The following is an 8,020-nucleotide window of genomic DNA, read 5'->3' as shown; positions in this document are numbered from 1 at the left end:
GAAAGAAAGCAAAAGCCAGAACCAGCAAATAAAATGACAAAAAAAGAGTAATGTTACCCCTGAGAGCACAAAATAGATTAGTTTGGAGGAAAGCACCCCTGTGGAGTAGTGAATGCCAAATGAAAATCAATAGTCAGCAGAACATTATATCTCTTTAAAAGTTATTTAAATTGCATGCTGGAAGGTTACCTCATATTTAAACATAATTCTAATGAGTTCCTCTTCGTGTCACTCCTTTCAAAAGTGCTCCCATCGCTTGCTATTCTTATAAAGTTAATGCACTATTACAATTTTATTTTGATTAAAAAAGAATATCAATGTTTCATCCTCATTATTTTCTGTCCATATTGCCAAGAAGAAGTTAGAATTCCATCATCTCAATAGCACAGAAGTAATTTAAGGAGGAGGGGAGAAGACTGTTCAGATCCACTTCCACTTACCCAGCTTCACACTTATACCAGGGAGCGTCTGAAACATTAGATTGAGAAAGGGCCTGTAATATGCATCAGCACAGCTGGGGTGCTCAAAATGAGTATTAGTATTCCAGTAGCACCAACAATTGCCGTAAGTGTTTAATTGAAAAATCAAAAATGAATCTTTTATTCTGTACTTATAAGCTTGATTAGTGTTACAAGAACAGTTACAACAAGGTGTTTTTATTACTAGCAACCAGTGTTTTCCTGAAATTTTTGGCTTAACATTTCTCTAATATCATATGATAGTTAAAAAAAACCATCCAAACATGATTAAGATCCTGCCCTATATTAATCTCTGGCTTGGAATGATCATACTAAGATTGTGTTATAAATTGAAATTCAGATCCTGAATAGCCATCCAAATTAGAAAGTTTTGCCATGGCTAATGGTTTTTGAATACCTCTAATCATTATGGAACTTTTTCCCAATTCTTTTGAAAGAATTATATTTATTCAATGGGGTGTAACTGCAGTTTACTGCCAGGGTAGGTCAGCGAACTCAGGGTTGCTGGGTGAACAGGACTTGATGCGAGTTAGGATACGGGCAGCAGAGTTTTGGATGAGCTCAAGTTTACAGAGGGTGCAAGGTGGCAGGCCGTCCAGGAGAGCATTGGAATAGTCGAGTCTAGAGATAACAAAGGCTTGGATGAGGGTTTCAGCAGCAGTTGAGCTGAGGCAGGAGCGATGTTACTGAGGTGGAAATAGGCAGTCTTGGTGAAGGAGCAGATATGAGGTTGAAAGTTCATCTCAGGGTCAAATACGACACCAAGGTTGAGATCGGTCTAGTTCAGTCTCAGATAGTGGCCAGGGAGAGGGATGGAGTCGGTGGTTAGGGAAACAAATTTCTGGCGGCACCAAAGACTATGGCTTTGGCCTTCCCAATATTTAGTTGGGGGAAATTTCTGTTCATAGAAACATAGAAGATAGGAGCAGAAGTAGGCCATTCGGCCCTTCGAGCCTGTTCCGCCATTCAATGCGATCATGGCTGATCATCCAAGTTCAGTACCCGGTCCCTGCTTTCTCCCCATACCCCTTGATCCCTTTAGCCTTAAGAAATATATCCAACTCCTTCTTGAATATATTTAATGTATTGGCCTCTACTGCCTTCTGTGGTAGAGAATTCCACAGGTTCACCACTCTCTGGGTGAAGAAATTCCTCCTAATTTCTGTCCTAAAAGGCCTACCCCTTATCCTTAGACTGTGACCCCTGGTTCTGGACTCCCCAACCATCGGGAACATCCTCCCTGCATCTAGTCTGTCCAGTCCTGCCAGAATTTTATAAGTTTCAATGAGATCCCCTCTCATTCTTCATCCAATACTGGATGTTGGACAAGCAGCATGACAAATCAGAGGCAGTGGATGAGTCGAGAGACATGGTGGTGAGTTGTGTTGTCGGATGATGTCGCCAGGGGCAGCATGTAGATGAGAAATAGGAGGGGGCCAAGGATAGATGCGGGAGTGGGAAGAGAAGCCATTGCAGGCGATTCTCTGACTACGACTGGATAGATAGGAATGAAACCAGACAAGGGCAGTTCCACCCAGCTGGACGACAGAAGAGAGGCATTTGAGGAGGATGGCGTGGTCAACTGTGTCAAAGGCTATAGATGGCCGAGAAGGATGAGGAGGGGTAATTTACCACGGTCACAGTCTCATAGGATTATAACTATTACAGACAGGCTAATATTAACCAGAAAAAAGTTCAAAATAATACCTTGAATCTCAGCATCAGTATTATTTTTAGAAATATCAGATACAAAGAACTTCAACTTCCTTTTGGGTTTTTCCTACTCATTATTTAAATTTTAAATCATTTTGTTTTGACGGTAAAGTCAGAAAATCTTCTTTGTAACACAGGTCAAAGCACTAGGACCAGCAATTCATGGTACAGTCAAAACTCCACACACTACATCAAGTGCTGCTCCCCCTGGAACTCGGTCTATTATATGCAACTAAACTGGGAAGTTAGCCACTACGCTGTATCAGGATTGCTGGAGCATGGCTGCGAGAAATCTCTGTGTTATTGGGTGTCTTAGTACACTTCCTCCAAGTTTTGTTGTGTTCCCAATAACCACAGTGGTCAAGTTTGTGGAGAAATTATTCCTTGGCATCCAATATAGAAAGAGTGTGCTCTAATTAACATGACATTGATGTTAACCACAAGATCATTTCCTCACCAACGGAGCTACCAGACCAAAATATCCCCTTTAGCACAATGACGGAATAGCAGATAGAGGAGGAAAGGAACTACTTAATGGTCACCCAGTGTTGCTTATATGGAGGAGGTCAACCACCAACATGAGATCAGGTTTGCTGGAGATTATCAGAGATTTGAAAAGAATATAAAGATTCTACTGACAGAAATTTATGCAGAGCTAAAACCATCTGGGAAAACCCAATCAGAAGGATAATGAGATTCATACAGCACATCTTACAGTTGACTCCTGGCAAGTGAGAGCCTGGAATCTTATTTTCCTCGTTAGACATTTAATAAATTCACTATCTCGTGCCAATAATATGTTTTTAATATGTTTGTTCTTCAAATGCAGTAAATTAACTTTTCAATCATATCTTAGGTTGAATATAAACAAATTGATGTCAGTATATATGTCGAAATAACAAAACTGAGAATGCTGGAAATTTGAAATAAAAACAGATGACCAGCATTTGAAAGAGAAAGATAGGTTAATGTTTTGGACATAGGTTAGGTTTGAAAGATAGGTTTTCTTCTTCTTAGGCAGTCCCTCGGAACCAACGATGACTTGCTTCCACAATAAAAATGAGTTCTCAGGTGACTGATGAGTCCAATGCGGGACCTACAGTCTCTGTCACAGGTGGGGCAGACGGTGGTTGAAGGGGCGGGTGGGTGGGGTGCTGTTTGCGCTTGGCTTCCGCTTGCTCCTGGCGAAGAGACTCGAGGTGTTCGGCGCGTTCCCGGATGCTTCTCCTCCACTTTGTGTGGTCTTGGGCCAGGGATTCCCAGGTGTTGGTGGGGATGTTACACTTTTTCAAGGGGGCTTTGAGGGTGTCCTTGAAGCGTTTCCTCTGCCAACCTGGAGCTCTATTGTCATGCTGGAGCTCCGAGTAGAGCGCTTGTTTTGGGAGTCTCGTACCGGGCATGCGGACGATGTGACCCGTCCATCGGAGCTGATCGAGCGTGGTCAAAGCTTCGATGCCATTGTCGGAAGCGATGAGAGTGGAGGTTCAGTGAGTATTTAAACTCACTTTCGCTGGCTTTTTTTCACAGGCCATTGTCGGGAGCGGTGAGAGCGGAGGTTCAGTGAGTATTTAAACTCACTTTTGTGGGCTTTCTTACAGAGGCCATTGTCGGGAGCGGTGAGAGCGGAGGTTCAGTGAGTATTTAAACTCACTTTCGCGGGCTTTTTTTCACAGGGCAGTGTTGGGAGCGGTGAGAGCAGAGACTCAGTGAGTATTTAAACTCACTTTCGTGGGTTTTTTACAGAGGCTTACCAATCTCGCAGACCGGCGGCGGCGTTCCAGAGCCACGTCACGATTCAAAACGTGATGCGGGCAGGAGGAAGCAGCTAATTGGGTGAGTACTTATATTACTCTATAGTTTAACAGTTAAGGTTCATAGTTTATAAAGTTTAGATGGTCTTAATTTTGTGGTTATAGTTTCTAAAGTCTCTGTTGTGTAGTGGAGAGTGCTAGGAAACAAGGGCCCTTGAGTATATCATTTAATTGTAGTATAATTGGTGGTATTGATTTAATTTAAATTAATTAAAGGGTAAGTCATGGCAGCAAAGCTTGGCCCCGTGGCCTGCTCCTCCTGCACTATGTGGGAAATCAGGGACACTTCCCGTGTCCCTGACGGCCATGTGTGCGGGAAGTGTATCCAGCTGCAGCTACTGGCAGACCGCATTGCGGCGCTGGAGCTGCGAATGGATACATACTGGAGCATTCGCGATGCTGAGGACGGCGTAGATATCACGTTTAATCAGTTGGTCACACCGCAGGTAAAGGCTGCACAGGCAGGAAGGAAATGGGTGACCGCCAGGCAGAGTAGTAGGCGCAGGCAGGTAGTGCAGGGGTCCCCTGTGGCCATCCCCCTCTCAAACAGATATACCGCTTCGGATATTGTTGGGGAGGATGGCTTATCGGGGGAAGGCAGCAGCAACCAACTTCCTGGCACCATGGGTGGTTCTGCTGCATGGGACGGGAGGAAAAAGAGCGGGAGAGCTATAGTGATAGGGGATTCTATTGTAAGGGGAATAGATAGGCGTTTCTGCGGCCGTAAACGAGACTCCAGGATGGTATGTTGCCTCCCTGGTGCAAGGGTCAAGGATGTCTCAGAGCGGCTGCAGGGCATTCTGGAGGGGGAGGGTGAACAGCCAGTTGTCGTGGTGCATATAAGTAAAAAACGGGATGAGGTCCTAAAAGCTGAATATAGGGAGTTAGGAGGTAAATTAAAAAATAGGACCTCAAAGGTAGTAATCTCAGGATTGCTACCAGTGCCCCGTGCTAGTCAGAGCAGAAATAGAAGGATATTTCAGATGAATACGCGGCTAGAAGAATGGTGCAAGGGGGAGGGATTCAAATTCCTGGGACATTGGAACCAGTTCTGGGGGAGGTGGGACCAGTACAAACTGGACAGTTTGCACCTGGGCAGGACCGGGACCGATGTCCTAGGGGGAGTGTTTGCTAGTGCTGTTGGGGAGGGTTTAAACTAAAATGGCAGGGGGTTGGGAACCTGTGCAGGGAGACAGAAGAAAGGGAAGCAAGGATAGAAGCAAAAGACAGGAAGGAGAAAAGCAAAAGTGGAAGTCAGAGAAATCAAGGGTGTAAATCAAACATAGTCGCAGTAAACAATAATTCTAAAAGGTCTAAGAGTGTTAAAAAAATGAGCCCTTTGTGTCTTAATGCAAGGGGCATTCGTAATAAGGTGGATGAATTAGCTGCGCAAATAGATGTAAACGGATATGATATAATTGGGATTATGGAGACATGGCTCCAGGGTGACCAAGGCTAGGAATTCAACATCCAGGGGTATTCAATATTCAGGAAGGACATGCAAAAAGGGAAAGGCAGTGGTGTAGCATTGCTGGTTAAAGAGGAGATTAACACAATAGTAAGGAAGGATATTAGCTCCGATGAGGTGGAATCTGTATGGGTAGAGCTGAGAAATACCAAGGGGCAGAAAACGTTAGTGGGAGTTGTATACAGACCCCCAAACAGTAATGCTGAGGTTGGGGATGGCATTAAACAGGAAATTAGAGATGCGTGCAATAAGGGCACAGCAGTTATCATGGGTGACTTTAATCTACATATAGATTGGTCTAACCAAATTAGTAACAATACTGTGGAAGAGGAATTCCCAGAGTGTATACGGGATGGTTTCCTGGACCAATATGTCGAGGAACAAACTAGAGATCAGGCCATCTTAGACTGGATACTATGTAATGAGAAAGGATTAATTAGCAATCTTGTTGTGTGAGGTCCCTTGGGGAGGAGCGATCATAATATGATAGAATTCTTCATTAAGATGGAGAGTGAAGTAGTTGATTCAGAGACTTGGGTACTGAATTTAAATAAAGGAAACTACGATGGTATGAGGTGCAAGTTGGCTATGATGGATTAGGGAATGTTACTTAAAGGGTTGATGGTGAATAGGCAATGGCAAACATTTAAAGATCGCATGGATGAACTACAGAATTTGTTCATCCCTGTTTGGCATAAAAATAAAACAAAAAAGGTGACTCAACCGTGGCCAACAAGGGAAATTAGGGATAGCATAAAATCCAAGGAGAGGACATATAAATCGGCCAGAAAAAGCAGCAAACCTGAGGACTGGGAGCAGTTTAGGATTCAGCAAAAGTGGACAAAGGGATTAATTAAGAGGGGAAAAATAGAGTATGAGAGTAAGCTTTCAGGGAACATAAAAACTGACTGTAATAGCTTCTATAGGTATGTGAAGAGAAAAAGATTGGTAAGGTCAAGCGTAGGTCCCTTGCAGTCAGAATCAGGGGAATTTACAATGGGGAACAAAGACATGGCGTACCAATTAAATACATACTTTGGTTCTGTCTTCACAAAGGAGGACACAAATAAACTCCCAGAGATGTTGGGGAACATAGGGTCTAATGAGAGGGAGGAACTGAATTAAATCAGTATTTGTAGGGAAATGGTGTTAGGGAAATTGACGCGATTGAAGGCCGATAAATCCCCAGGGCCTGATAATCTACATCCTAGGATACTTAAGGAAGTGGCCCTAGAAATAGTAGATGCATTGCTGGTCGTCTTCCAAAATTCGATAGACTCTGGAACAGTTCCCATGGATTGGAGGGCAGCTAATGTAACCCCACTATTTAAAAAAGGTGATAGAGAAAAAAATGGTAGTTGGGAAAATGCTAGAGTCCATTATAAAAGATGTAATAGCAGAGCACTTGGAAAACAGTGACAGGATCGGACAAAGTCAACATGGATTTACAAAAGGTAAATCATGCTTGACTAATCTACTGGAATTTTTTGAGGATGTAACTGGTAGAATAGATAAGGGAGAACCAGTGGATGTGGTGTATTTGGACTTCCAGAAGGCTTTCGATAAGGTCCTGCATAAGAGACTAGCGTGCAAAGTTAAAGCACATGGGATTGGGGGTAAGGATAGAAAAATGGTTGACAGACAGGAAGCAAAGAGTTGGAATAAACGGGCTTTTTTTCTGAGTGGAAGGCAGTGACTAATGGGGTACCGCAGGGATCGGTGCTAGGACCCCAGTTATTCACAATATATATTAATGATCTAGACGAGGGAACTAGATGTAATATCTCTAAGTTTGCAGACGACACAAAGCTGGGTGGGCGTGTGTGCTGTGAGGAGGATGCAGAGAAACTCCAGTATGATTTGGACAGGTTGGGCAATTGGGCAGATGCATGGCAGATGCAGTATAATGTGGATAAATGCGAGGTTATCCACTTTGGTGGCAAAAACAGGAAGGCAGATTATTATCTGAACAGCAATAGATTGGGAAAAGGGGAAGTGCAACGAGACCTGGGTGTCCTTGTGCATCAGTCGCTGAAGGTAAGCATGCAGGTGCAGCAGGCGGTTAAGAAGGCAAATGGTATGCTGGCCTTCATAGCGAGAGGATTCGAGTACAGGAGCATGGATGTCTTGCTGGGGTTGTACAGTGCCTTGGTGAGACCACACCAGTTTTGGTCGCCTTATCTGAGGAAGGATGTTCTTGCCATGGAGGGAGTGCAGCGAAGATTCACCAGACTGATACCTGGGATGGCAGGAATGACGTATGAAGAGAGATTGCGTCGATTAGGCTTATATTCGCTAGAATTTAGAAGAATGAGAGGGGATCTCATTGAAACTTATCAAATTCTAACAGTACTAAACAGACTTGTGGCAGGAAGGATGTTCCCGATGGCAGGGGAGTCCAGAACTAGGGGTCTCAGTCTAAGGATAAGGGGTAAGCCATTTAGGACTGAGATGAGGAGCAATTTCTTCACCCAGAGAGTGGTGAACCTGTGGAATTCTCTACCACAGAAGACAGTTGAGGCCAATTCATTAAATATATTCAAGAAGGA

This window comes from Somniosus microcephalus, chromosome 12 (assembly GCF_052327205.1).
Source record: "Somniosus microcephalus isolate GS21.2 chromosome 12, FLI_Smic_1.0, whole genome shotgun sequence".
Taxonomy (NCBI): domain Eukaryota; kingdom Metazoa; phylum Chordata; class Chondrichthyes; order Squaliformes; family Somniosidae; genus Somniosus; species Somniosus microcephalus.
This window is presented reverse-complemented; position numbering follows the sequence as displayed.